We start from the raw sequence: 14600 nt of genomic DNA on the forward strand, positions 1-14600 counted from the left end.
TGGTACCTAAGAGTACCTACGTGCCAGAAGAAGGTACACATTCTCTGTGTGTGGTAATTTATGGTGAAGTGCTTGCGGAGCGTGTGCTACACAACCGCAAGGGATTCAGTTGTGAGGTGCAGTTAATGTCCAAGATTTAATCACGCGGACGCATTTATCCAGCGGTATTATATAGAGTCAACGGCGGAGAAAACCTACCGTGGCTCGACTCAAGCGAAACCAGTTACCCTTGTTACGCTTCGGGCAGGTTGGTGCGAGGTTTCGTTTTGTTTTTCTTTGCCGTTTCGAGGTGAGATATAATTTGTTGACAAGCGATCTCTAATGTCGAGTGTTTAGCATAGGTAAATATGTACCAGTGTGCAGCGGGACTTGGACTTGGAGCACCGTCGAGTCTCGGTGGCTTTGTGGAACTGGTTGAAAGTGACCCGCGCCAGGGTTCTAATGGCAATACACACCCGCAAAACACGAGGTTTGGCTAGAGAAATGATGGAAATGAATAGGGGAGGATAAGAAACGATATACCAGCACCACCGAGACACCGCAGGTGCTGAATCTCCGATAAATCGCTTGATTAATGAGCGCTGCAAACGGAGGAGGAAAAACGCTAGAATCTGAAAGCTTCTATAAATCTCCCAATCCGAGGTAATCTGCACGGATTTTCAATGGTGGCGTTGTCTTCCACCGCCTCCCGAGGACGATGGGTTCCCATGGAGAATGGAGGGCGGTCCGAATTGGGCAGGGAAATGGGGAGGATGCGAATTATTTAGCATATTTTATTCGGAACCCCGTTATTTACCGTCATAATCGCTATACGACAGGAGAGGCAGATTCGGTTTGGCAGATTACATGTTTTTGGCCATTTTGTTAAGCCCCTCCAACGAAGATGTATGACAAATCAATTCAATGTTGAGGTAGAAATCAGCATTTTACAGCCATCGCTGTTCGCGACCCTGATAACACCCGGGCTTCGAGAGATGTTAGGGTCTTGTATGAGAGGTTTGTGTTGTATAAAATTACAACCGGAGGATATATGGCTGGCCTGCCGGAGGAGTTCAAGGCAACGCACATAAACTACTCACGACACAGTTCCACCGTTGAGTACCGTTCGAACAGCAGCGACAAATGAGTCAAATTGATCCTCGATCTAGCTATCCGTGCGTCTTAGATTGTTGTTAGGTTGGGAAGGAAATAACAACTCATCGTCCCTCCGCCACCGCGCGCCAACCCCAGAGCATCGCTGTTCAACTCCGGTGCGATAAGTAAAATGATTGAAGGCGTAAGGCGTGCAGATTTATATTCAATCGCCTTCGGACTTTATCCCACACATAGCACCACCGCACATATACTCCCCGACGAATCGCCATGTAGTCTGGCGATGGTGGTGGCGATTGGCAGGCGAGTTCTGTACAATCCCAGTGGATGCTGTGGTCTCTCCGGTGGACAAGTGCCGGTGGCAGAGTTTAGACTCAGCTAATTCTTAGAGGTTCTACCAGCTCTTTCCCGCCGGTAGGAAAGAGTAAGTTTCTAACGAAACCCACCCACCTCTGTAGTTTGTTGTGCAGTGGAAGTAGTACGGCTGAGCTGTGTGCGTTCCTAACCCAAGTGCACGGTGCAATTTGTGCACCACCCTGTTTGTGTGTTTTTACTGCGGCCTGCGAGTCGCCTTTGCACGCCCGTACTTGGTTGGCTGCTGGTAGTGCAGGAGGTTTCACGCGCAACAGGCTTTTGCAGCTGGCGTTGTTTACGTCGAACGTCAGTACGCGTTGGACAATTGACAATAGAAGTGATCGTGCCGCTTCCAGTGCGTCTTTAAAGTTTCCAAATCTTAGCATATAGTCCCGTGTGCAGTGGACAAGAATATCATTCAGTGTTCGTGAACACGTTCGACGAGTAAAAGTGACCTTATCTAACCGTACCCCAAAGTGGGCAGTTGTCGTCCGAGATACAGAGAGGTACGCTGTCGCCGACCTTCGACAACATTTGGTGTTTGGTGTGTTAAATAAAGCCCGCTTACGTGTGGCTTCTGATAAACGAACAGGAAGCAAAGCGACGCAAGGGACCCTTTGTCCTAAAGGCGGCGTTGTCCTTAGGTGCGAGTTGAGGTATGATAAACTCAACGAAGTTCTGGGCTAAGTGACAGGCGTTACGGAGTGATCATCACGCACGCTGCCAAGTGTGCTTTCTACTTCAATAGGATAATTGGGGAAGGAACGAAATCGGCACGCACGAACGTTGCCCGAGGTTGGCAATGCGTTAATGCTCGCTTAATCCAATTGAGCTCACAGTGTCCAATCCCACGCACAGTCTTTCCGGGATACGCGCGGGCACAGTCAAACGCGGAGTGAACACAGGCAACCAGTGTTAAGGAAGGCAAGGTACACACTTCTTTGATGTAACCGTGAGCATTCTGTGTGACCCCGAAAACCGATTGGAACGAAACTCACGCCCGATGGTGACCGGATTGTGCAGAAGGGTGTAAAGTTGTCCGTTGGCTCGAGAGAAAAAAAAAGCGTCCCTGGGAGGAAATGGAAGAAAATTAGAACAATTGTTCGGTCGAGGCTCGCCACTCACGGTCGCCAGAGAGGGGGTAAGGGAAGCAAGGGTCTTTGTTAAATTCGCGGTCGTCCACCAAATTCGGGACTGCGGCTTTTCCCTGCTTCACTGGTCCGCAATCACAATGTTACACGGAATTAATTGAATTACGGTGACGACTCTACAACAACTTCGCCTCTCCTGCAGGTCGTCGCTTTGGAGCAGGCGTGACGGGTTGATGGTACGGAGTTGGAAAGTGATTTGGGCGCGACACGTTTTTCCGCACATTTGACGCGCTCCAATTTCTTCAATTAATTTTGGCCCTCTTTGCGCGTAAGCTGCTTGTGTTTCTTTCAAATTCCGCGTACACGCCATGGAAGGGTGCGTCTTAGGAATGTCACACCAGCTGTTTCTTTCTCTTCACTGGAAGAGAGATTCCATCACCAACCACGGGAGGGCTTAAGTTTCGGTCCAGTGCGTCCCTTACCGAGCCGCAAAGTGGCCAATTTAGTAGAGCACAGACGTGTGAGTGTATCTGTACACCTCCGGATCTCGCTTCTAGCATCTATATTTGCTTTGTGGTTTCTAACGTGATTGGCATTATTAAACGAGTATGACGGTGGAACCCCATGCCGGCTGTGAATTATATGTGGCGGCATTAATGAGTCAATCAGTATTTCGCATCCAAATGGAACGGAAAACCAAAAATCCATCCGCCCTCCTTCTTGCGGCATACAAAGCGTAGGCTGACATTTGGAAGTTTTAAGTCCGAGATATTCAGGAAGCCGAGTTCCCTCTCTCAACGGACGACTGATCTTTACAATTTTGTTCATGAGTTCATGACGTTTTAATCCCTTCCCGAACCGAACGTCCGTAGCTGCAGTTTAATATTCTTGCTCGTTCTGGTTGGAATTTGGTTAGTTTCTCCTGTGCGTGTTCTCACGAGATCAGAACGTTGAAGTTCTTGAAGTAGATTGCGCTTTATTGCGCCCTATGGTGGGCTTTTTTTTATATTACACTCTACAAACCATCCTTCCTCCACAACACTCTTTGGGGTTTGGCGAGAAGCGACGCAGGTTTTTACGACCATATTTATAATTTTTACTGCCGCGTAAAACGTAGACTTATCCGTCGTTCACTTCCGTGCCAGCGACCGATAATCAGGTTGTGACAGTTGTGTGGTGCGCGTTGAATTGAATCGAAGTGTGGCCGGTTAAAAGGCGATTTGGCGTGGAACCATTCGTGAACGTTACGCAGAGAGAGAGAGAGAGACCGGTTCGCCCTCGGATTGGAGTCGGGTAGGGGGCGGTGTTAGTGAGTGCGATTAAACAAGTCTCCCCCGTTAGGGTTTGGCCGAAGTGATGGGATGTTAATGGGGCGAATTAATGTTTGTGTCGTTACATTGCTCGTTCACTGCGTGTTCCGTTAATTAAAAGTAAATTAATGGTGCATTTTATACCTCTATTGCGCTGTCAGATAAATTTGAAATTATTATTAGTTTGGATCAGTGAGTTGTCTTCGTATCAAACGGACATCAATAAGTCTCAATGTGATGTCTAAGAGGTCGTAACTGAATACCCGAATTCCCGTAAAAACCAGCAGCAGACTCCGATGGATCGAAAATGATTGATCAGCTTTCAAAAATCGCTTCTGCCGAAAGCAAAACAAGTATCAGGGGAATAGGATGATGAGTCGGAAACAAAAATGGCTCCCTCCTTAAATTAAATTCTGGCAAACTCCTCCCTGCCCTCTGCCACCGATCACGGGCATCGCCCTCCGTCCCGGAAATGGCTGTATTCTGCGCATATGATGCAGATGCACACAGGACGAATGCGTAACGTGCGCTTAAGTATACGCACGCGACAAACGTATCAAATTACGCTGCGCTCATTTATTTATTTACGATACGGCACTACCGGCAGCGTGTGCGGGGAAGGGGAAACGGTGGCGTGTGTCCGCGACCCATCCAGATAATCATCCATCTTGTGTCACTGTTGTCTGCCATGAGGGTTGCATTTTGATTGCACGCTTTCGAGGTTATGTTTTGGTTTCGGTGTCGCTTTGGTTCCGCTTTTGGGAAGGGAAAGTGTTTTATTTTTTCTTTTTTCGAGTAGAGGATGAAGAGGATCATAATTTTTGCGCAAACGCCGTTTCCCTTCGTCTTCGTTTTCCTTTTTCCCGCTCGTCGGTGGAGAACGTAAAGACATATGGTTTCCCGTATTATCTTGTGGTGTTGTGTTCTGCAAGCAGCTGCAACGTAAATACACACATCCACCGTGGCGTCGTCACCAGCGTCGTCGGGAAGATAAGTCGTTTGCGCAAGAACCCGCGTGTTGACGTCCCTCCGGAGGCACGACCTCCATCCTTTTCCGGGCCGTTGACATATGCGCTCCGGAAAGTTGGCTGGAGTGTCGTTGGAAATGCATGGCGCGTGCGCACATCGTTTGCCTACGGCTTGGCTGATGTTCCTCCTCGCCGAGATCGTCCTCCGAAAGCACTGTTCTTTTACGGGTTCTACACCTTTTCTCGTGGGACACCTTGTGCCACCTGCCTTACGCGCTGCTGCAACACCGGTGCATCGGCGGGAGGGCCTTTACCTTCATTTTCCTCCATTTAGTTCCCGTGTTTTGCCTTTTGCTGCTTCTAGTCCAGCTGCTGGTGCTGCGTCCAGCCCGGAGGGTTCTCTGCTCGTGTTTAGAAAACGGTTCTTCTCCCAGCGGTTGAAGCGAATAAATAAAGCGACTCTTTAATTGCGGACGCTTTGGATTTGTGTTTGCTTCCTGTGTTTTTTTTCCCACTCGCCACTGAGAACGTAAACAGCAGCAGCAAAAAGAAACCCGAACCACACTGCTCCTCCTCAACCGCTGGTGTTTCATGTTCGATTCGTCTTCTCGTTTCCCTTTACAGACATAACAACCGGCGGTGGCTGGAAAAGCGCTTGGACAGAACCCCTTGTGGAAAATCGATTGTGGCCCACGGAGCTGCTGGCAGATTGTGAGAGGTAAGTTACGACGGTTCCGCACACACACAAACACAGACATGCACACAAGTGTACACAATGCAGCAAGTTTTTCTTCCCTTCATATGAGAACGGACGGCGAGGTGTAGAGTGTCGGACGACGATGACGACGGCATGCTGTGATTTACCAATCGAAACCGAATGACCTAATTTGCCTCCTCTCAATTTGATCCCTCGGAGGGAAGAGAGTTCACGTTTTCGAGTGGAGGAGGGGAGGAAATGGACGGCGATCTAATTTGTGTTCCTTTCTTTCACGCATTTCCAAAAACTGATACGCAAAACGTGAGTGATAGAAAGGGTGAGACAAAGTAAAGTGTTGGTAATATGATTTAATTTCCCGCGCTTTGTTTAATGTTGCTTGCGTCCGGAGGGCAGCATTTTCTTCTCGGTCGTGGAAAATCACGCTCGCTTACGCGGGCGTTCCTCAAACAGTAGGCTCCAACGAATCTTAAGACTCCGAAAACGTGGCTTACCGGTTTTCGGTTGCTTACCCGCCAGAGTGCCAGATATTCTGTGCCAATTATCAGATTATTACGGTTAATCGTGATGGAAATGATGATGATGATGATGATGATGATGTTGATCGTCGGGTTGGAAATATTGCGAAACCTCGCCAAGCTTGATCGGTTTCGAGTTGATGGAGGATTTTCTTGCGCTTGTTTCATCATGTGCGCTGCACTTCGATAATGCAATGAACTCTGCGTGGAAGCGCGAAGAACGGTACCACCTTTGGTTGTATTTTCCTTTTTTTTGTTGTTGTTGTTGATAGTTTTCCTCCACCGAAAGGAGGCGAGAGGCGGCACCAGATCCATTAAACAAACCACGATCAGTGGGTCAAACCGTGAGCGCGAACCATGCCCGTATGATTTGATGATTTTCGGTGTAATATTAGGTTTTTTCTCTCTCAAAATCCGTTCGTTCTGGCCCGATTTAATATCAATGCTGTAAGGTTTATTTTTCTTGCGTAAGAGGTGTGTCCCCTTTTCCGATCCCTAGAATGTGGTAAAGAAAAGGCAAAACTCATTTTGTAAGGCTCCCCCGTTAGAGATGGATTACTGTGTTTGAAAACTGATGTTGCTCGCGCCGTGTGCCTTGCAGATTCGGGCTTAAAAGGGTTGAAAGTGTTAAACAGTTACCAACAACAGCACTTTTGTGTGCTCGAAACCAACAAAAACCCCAACCACGCCAACACCAACGATCGCGACTCGTTTCCTGTTTCGTTTCCTGATCGAACGTTTTCCGAGTGCAAAACAAACAACTGTCACAAACACCAAACACACTTGGAACGTGGTTTACTGAAAAGCTTTCAAAAATCCGTTCCTTCGACCCTTTTTGCCATTCATTAGCGATCGCGCTAAATGAAGGTGGTTGTAATGGTTTTTTTTGTTTTTCGGGCGTGTGCTCGTTTTTCGCTCAACTCCATTGATGACCGCTGGCATCGGTGGTTGATGGCCGCGTCGTCGGGCATTGGTGCGTTATTGTTGTATGCAAAACAAAGGTCCATCGTGGGTTTTTTTTCGCGTTTCAAGCTGGGCGTTCCAGAGGGTGCGTGTTAGCTGCAGTGTGTCACCTTCCCGCCTGGCTCCAGCGAAGATAATTGGCTCGAAACACGCCAGGTAGGCCAGAAAAAGAAAAATGAAACGAAAAACACGCCATTGCTCTGGTGCGGTGACAAATTAACCTTCGAAAGGACAGATTTATCGTAGGCGACAAAAAAACGGACGTTCAAAATATGGATATAGATTTTTTGTTTCTAATTACACTCTTTTGTGCTGCTGATTTGGTAAAACCGAAAAAAACCAACCTTAAAATAGTAAAAAGTGCACTAAATTGTGTTAAACAAATTCAGCATGTCAAAACATAGACAATATGATGAAAAAACAAATGAAAACTGATTTTGATGTTGTGTTTTTGATGTAAAAACACGTGTCACAGTTGTTTGATACATTTTATTGACAACTGTTTTATTTGGGGTAATTTTTGTACTCTTTGGTTGAAATTGTTTCTTAAACCAAATCCTTTTTTTCATGTTTAAATTCATTCGACATTACTATTGGAGATTTTATTGGAAATACTTTTTTTTACTGCAGTTTTTTTTAAAAAAGTTTTTTACATACTATTGTTCACTGACACTCGGGAAAGGAGATAGAATATTGGAAAGAAATAAAGACAAAAAGGTATTTCGAATTGCTCCAATGAAAAAATTCTCGTGCACTCAAGAGTTTAAAGGCTGACCCCGTGCAAAAGTGCAAAGTGGCTTCGGTACCGTGCACCGGTTCGAGCTTAGGCGAAATAATCCATGGGTGGATGACAGTCTAACCTCCAAACACGAACCACATTGTCACCACCGCCGCCATTGTTCTTGGGTGGGTGGCGGTGACTTTGAAAACGTGCAAAATGGCGAACCACAGCCCCAAAGAACGCAAAAAAAAAACGGGCAAAATGGCAGAAAATCCGCGGACAAAATCAAAGTGCGGACGCGCAACAACCGAGGCATAAAAGCCTAACCTCCATTTCGCTGCGCCATAAAACACTCCCCAACGGACGCACACATAAAGTTGGCGCAGTTACGGTTCGGTAATGAACCTGTGCGTTCTTGTGTCGTTGTTGTTTCTTTTTCCTCCCCGCTGTGGGTCCGATTTGTGTGACAAAATTCAAATCGCCTGTTGCGTGTATGATGCATTTTTGCCGTATGGTTTTCCAGGTTCGTGTGTTGCACGCAGGGAAGAGGTTGGGCCCGAGCCCAAGCTAGTAAGCCGTTTGTTTTATTATTTAATTATGGATACGAAAATCCCTGCACCCGGGAATGCTGCTCGAATGCGCAACACGAACCAAAACCCCCGGCAAGAAGGGGTGGATTATGTAAATGAGGTTAGATCACAGCCGGCGATCAAGTGGTGCGCGACACCTGCGTCGACTCCACGCGAATGATGATGACGATCACGATGATGATGTTCCTTATGATGGGCGACATTGTCCGAACCTTTATTTTCGTTTTTGTTTTTCGCTTTAAATCGCATTTCCCTAAGCATTATGGAACGATGTTTGATTGGGTTGGCTGCAGCGCGCGGGGAGACGGGAAGAGGGAGCAACCTTTCTCGATCGATCATCGAACGAAGGGTGGGATGGGACACGGAGGAGGAGACCCCCGAGGGATGGCGGTTACCCTTCTTGGCCCGGGGCCGACGCTTATTTCGATGTAAATCACCTGTCGACATCGACGTTCGCGGCACGTCCCTCGAAGAAGCCCCATCATTTTAATGCACACACCGTGCGTTTCCCCCGCTGAAGCACCTCCTCCCATCGGTTTGGGGTTAATGCTGACCGTTGCCTTCGGTGCCACACCCGAGAACCCTGTCCGCCTTCAACCACCGCCTCCAAACATCGAGCAGCACCGATGTAAATAAATAATGTTGTTTCGGTTTTGTTTACCTTCTGTGAGGCCCATTTCGAATCAATTCTCTCGTTGTACCTCGATCCCACCTTCCCTTCTCATCCGATCGACGCTGCGTAAGTTACTTAAGTTTAGGGGAAAGTGTTCAAAAAAGCACCAGCGGGGCAAAAAATTGCATTCTTTTTTTTTACTTTAACGAGTGAACCTAATTGTTTAACTATCTTAAAGAACATGTGCAAATTCGGTATAAAGTAACCCATTTTATGGAAAGATTGTGTTTATAAGTCTTGGTTCAATCCAGCGATCATGTATGGTGTTTTTAAACAGTTTATTGAACGATTAAAGATTTGTTATCATCAAATCGCATGTCATAATCAAGCAATTAAGGCATCTGGTATTGTACGTGTAATTGAAATGAACTTCAGTTCTAAAAGACTCATAAAATTTTTCATTTATCATCTTTATGTTCAAAATAAATTCAAATCCAAGTTTTACTTCTTTTTTTTAAAGTTGTCTGGCTTTGGTTTTACTTGTGCGGCCATCTGTTGTAAAGCAGCGTGTAAATAGTTCGCTTTGAAAGTAGCTCGCACCTGTAATTATTAAAGCTTTTCCCCCTATCTCACCAACCAGCTTGTCGAAATTGTGTATTTATTTTGTTCGGCGTACTATGCAAAATATTTCCAGATGCTTGGCCCAGTACACATTGGAACAAGTTTCGCTACATTTGAGGTACCTACCGATTGAAAGCAAAAGGCTAATCTGGACAAAATTGTCAATGGAAAGCCGCCATAAAACACCGAATGCCGTAAAGCAATGTGGTGGGTGCGAATGCAAAGCGTCTAAGGCTGGTGTCAGTGCTTTACCGCACGATCTTTTGACAGACGAAAATGTATGGGATTTGACAGCTGCAAGGTTCGCACGATTTCTCCGCACGACAAAATCAAAATCATTTGATTTTATCGGATGGACGCATCCGATTTTATCTGTCAACAATGTTGGACTTTATAAACTCGGAGTTGTGCCTTTCATCTAAGAAAAATAATAAAATTCATTTAATCTTCTTAGAATTTAAAAAATTACAGAAAAATTGGCGGACATGTCGTCCGACAAAACATCGTGCGGTAAAGCAATGACACCAGCCTAAAGCGTTAAAAAAACAAAAACAATGCAATGGTTGTCCGGTAGTAAGTTAAAGGTGTTTTTGGTTTTACCTTTCCAACGCGTGGCGAAGGTTTTCTTCTTGCCTTTGCGGAGTTGACATTTGTCCGGCCGGCGACGTGCTCCGGGCCGTAAATTGGATGATTTTATAACCGCCAGCGCGAAACCGTGTCAACCCCGAACCATAACGTCAAGCTTTGGATGTCGAAATGTCGTCGTGTTGGGTTCATCAAAAGGAAACCCGAACGGCGGGTCGGTTTTTGTTTCGGACGGCAAAGAAACTGGCGCCACCGATATGTACCGAAAAACAACATCCGCTTATGGAAAAGTCGAAAACCAGCCTTTGGGGGGAATAGATAATGCTCGGATTTGGGCATGTAAGAGGGGTGGATTATCGGCTTGGAAGCGCAACCAACAAACAATAGAAACAGTCAAGGAAATGATGATGGCTAGCGCGCATCAAAGGGAAGCGCACGTTGTCTAATTTGCCTATAATTACCTCGTGGGACCTTCTAGGGAAACGAGATCAAGGGGAAGAACGAAGGGAGAGGTGTTTATTGGTCACCGAATCCACCCTCCCCAACCACCCTTGCATCCCTCGTGCGCACAATGAATGCACAATGCCGATGCGTCTCGTCTCCCTTCAGACGCTTTACGCTTTTGTTCGCTCGGAAAATGATCATATTTTAACGCTCGTTGTCGTCTCCACTTACGCCGACAGGTGTTTGTGCCTACGTTGAACTACCGTTTACTATCCCCACCTCCCTCTGCCTTCACTTACCCCCTCGCCATCGTTGGAGTTTGAATGGAAATATGCTGCTTTTATGTTGGCATTATGTCGGCTTCTCAGCGCTCGGTGGAAATGGATGTATGAATGAGGGATTTCCATTCGGCCACCGGTGGGAAACCGTTTGGTACGGAGTATGATGAGAACTGTTGGGATAGGAATCCATCTTCTCCTCTACCATCTTCTCCCCTCCCTCTCGTTGTGTTTCCTCACACAAATCATGGTCGTAAAAATATTTGACTCCCGGCCAACTATGTCATCGTCTAGAGTGAGTGTCTCGCCCCCAAAACCGTTCACTCATTTTCCGTTCACTCGGAAGCGTAATCGGAAGCTGGAGCGCTGGTGTGGTGGTGGTGTGTTTTTCCTTTTCCCACACCGGTTTTCCGTTGGCGGAAGATCTCTCCCCCCGCATGTCTTTTGCAAGCACGCGCGCGGGTGGTCCGCCCGTGTTCGGAAAAATTCGGTAAAGGTTACCAGACGCGGCTGAACCTATTTTCGGACCCCGTCATGGTTCCGATTTGCACGCCGAACGACTCCCGTTATCGACCAAACCACGACCCGCCGGTTGCAAATGGCGTACGAATTTTTCGGCAAACATTACGTTGCGCGGGACGGGACGGGATTTTTGCATATCCGTTCTGTGGCCTGATTTTGACGACGGTCGTGGGATTTTTCGACGCTTGATGACGTTTTAGATTCCGGCTGGCCGAGTTGTTATTTTATTTTTTTTTTTGAGACCGGGGATTCCTCAATTTGTTGCCGTGCTTTTTTGCTTCTGAGGCGGGTATTTGGAATTCAATCACCATCCGGAAACAGGCGGAAACCATCAAACGGTGCTAAATGGGCGTGAATCGGATTCTCGACACGTTCGCCCTTCGCGTAATCACCGCCATCATCATCATCATAAATCAGTTCACAAGCGAAGGATTTTTTTGTGTTGAGGTAGGGAAGATCATAAGTTTCCTTGAATTTGGAGGGATGAATTGATGACGATCGCTTATATATTTTCTATTTCAATAGAAGAGGATTATTTTATGTTTTTTTTCCTGGAACGCAAATTTTCGAGGAAAAGAAGATTTCAATTAAACATAGTTTTTATGTGGGTAAACCATTTTCGATGACGTCACTCCGAAACCTTGCCAAAGGTGCACGAAACGATCATCAAAGATTGAATGAGTCATTTGGGAAAGTTATGATATAATCTTATTTTATTCAATCCACTAAATGGACCATTGTCGTGCGAGTTAATGTTCGAACCGGAGAGAGAGAGAGAGATAGAGAGAGCTAGAAAACACCGAGCAAAATCATTGAATGCAATCGTTTGCAATAATACCGCTCCGAAACAACATTTTACCTTTCGAACGTTTACTTAATGAATATTTAAACACGAGCTTTTCTCCGTCGCATGTTGAGGTTCCATTGAACCTTCTCTCGTGGTTTTTTTTCCGCTTGCAGGTAAAACAACGACATGCTAACATTTACATTACGCTACAGGGCAAATTTCCTTTCCTCTCCATCGGCTCATTAGACAAATGCCACGGGCGGTGGGTGGGTTTTCCGATGATGGAAACTCCTTTCGCTCGCCGCGAAGAGTGGCCGCGGCGGTATCCATTGCCACCGTTAACGATATATTATTCACCGAAACGTACCGAACTGAACAAATTATCAAACAAAAAAGCTCCGATGCGCCAATGTGAGGCAGGGAACCGATAAAACGATGATATGTTTTCCCCTACCGAAACGCGGATCTAACGGTGAAAGCTAAGCTGCGACCGTCCCTCCGCCACCTTGGGAAATGGTTTATTTGTGCCGGTTGGTGGCCGGAGGTGCGTTTTTTTCTTTCTTTCCCGTGTGTAGCGTTTTGTAAGAAACAATAATTTAACCGTCAAATGTTGCGTGCTTTGAGTAGGAGCATTTTTTTTATCTACTTCGTCCCCTGCATCCACTTCTATTTGACTGTGTAAGCTCGCCGCTCGTCAGGGAAAAGGCTCTCATTAAGGCGAACGAGCTATGCACTGAGTTGTGGTGGCAGGTTGTAAAACGGTGGCCGTTGTTTTAAAGCCTCTAAAAGCCATTTTTAGCTACCCTCCCCCGGGTCAAACCGGGTCGGGTAGGCGAATATCCCAAAATATATATATACATACATATGCGCACCACCCGGGTCGGCGGGGAATACTTTTGTTTAATAGATTTCTCTCACCTCGCGCAAGATGATTAAAGGGTTTGGTGAACCGTGAAGAAAAGTGCTCATTAAATGTGTTCCTTGTAACTGCCGGTTACGGGTTACGTACGGGAAACGGGCTCTCGAGTTCGTGCTGCATCGCTTCATTCCCTGCGTTTGCATTTTATTTTCAGAGGCAATAAACTCGATAGGCTTCGTCTTCCATGTGCAGCGTTGTTTGGAAATTTAAATAAGAAGCGACGCTAACACGAAGATTGACATTTACAACGGTCGGCTTAAATGGCGCATTGAAAATATTAGTTGATGTGAGAAAAGACTATTTTTTTGAATACCATTTATTTTTTCATCATAAGAATGAAACGTGTAAAACGTACAATAGACGCAATCATAAGAATAAAATTAAACCTTCATATCAGAAGATCACTGCGCAGTGAAAAGACAAATTGGTGTGAAACAGGGGAACAATTTGTTTGAAACAAAAATTAATAAACTATTCAATGAAACGCGCAGATGCAATAAATTAAATCATAAAATAAAATGTTAACTTGTTAAGTTGCTGTACTCAATTTATTTTACCTAAAATTCGTTTTATTATGCGAAAAACTAACGACGCTACTCATTACAACACATAAAAGATGCGCAATAATGTTTCGTTCATGTTTCCTCTCCAAATTATTTTTGATCGAGAAAAGGAATTCGCAACAATGTACCGCAAATGGGACATCCTAGAAAAGAGCCGGAATTAAAACGAGCCGTAACTGTTCAAGGTTGGAACGAAATATTGCCATTCGCCATATTGATATCAATTCAGCGAGCACGTGCTGCACGCGAGTCCCGCGTCTAACCTCTTTTATTTCGTTGCTCATGGTGATAAATTACCAGTGCAATGAATCGGCCTGGCCAAGGGATGGATGCACCACAAACAGTGGGTTGGAATGGGCTGCACCAAGTGCTCTTGCTGCAGGCAAGAGGTGCTGTCATAACATGTAGGGCATAAATTTAAATTACGCACTTGCTTTTCTTGACGTCCGTCGTCCATTTTGCGTAGCGTTGGTGTTTTTTGTTGTGCCACAACCCGTTAGTACGTGCCATCAATCCTTTGCGTAGGGTAAGGATGAGGATGAGAGATTGAGCGGGTCATTCTGCTGTCAGGTTGGTTATAAAGGGATTCACACCGAAGGGGTTCCCTCGTACGATATCAAATTTACATAGAGCTTAATAAAAAAAATACACGTACATATATCCAAACCGTCCAGAAGTAGCGAGGGGACTAAAGCTAGAGGTTCCTGACACTCAATTGGCCTACGTATAATCATGCGACTACAAAGAAGAACAAGATGGATATTGTTTCTGGGAGTTTTTTCCTAGTCTTCATACTGGGTTCGCTTCCGTTCCTTAAAGGGGGAAAATTCAGTTCCCACATGCCCACATTAGCTGGCCCGTTTTTTCCCTCCGAGGAACCCCTGGGTAATCCTGGATGTAACGTATGCTAATATCAAATTAAACATTCTAATTAAAATGCACCCCT

Source organism: Anopheles ziemanni, chromosome 2, assembly GCF_943734765.1.
Source record: "Anopheles ziemanni chromosome 2, idAnoZiCoDA_A2_x.2, whole genome shotgun sequence".
Taxonomy (NCBI): domain Eukaryota; kingdom Metazoa; phylum Arthropoda; class Insecta; order Diptera; family Culicidae; genus Anopheles; species Anopheles ziemanni.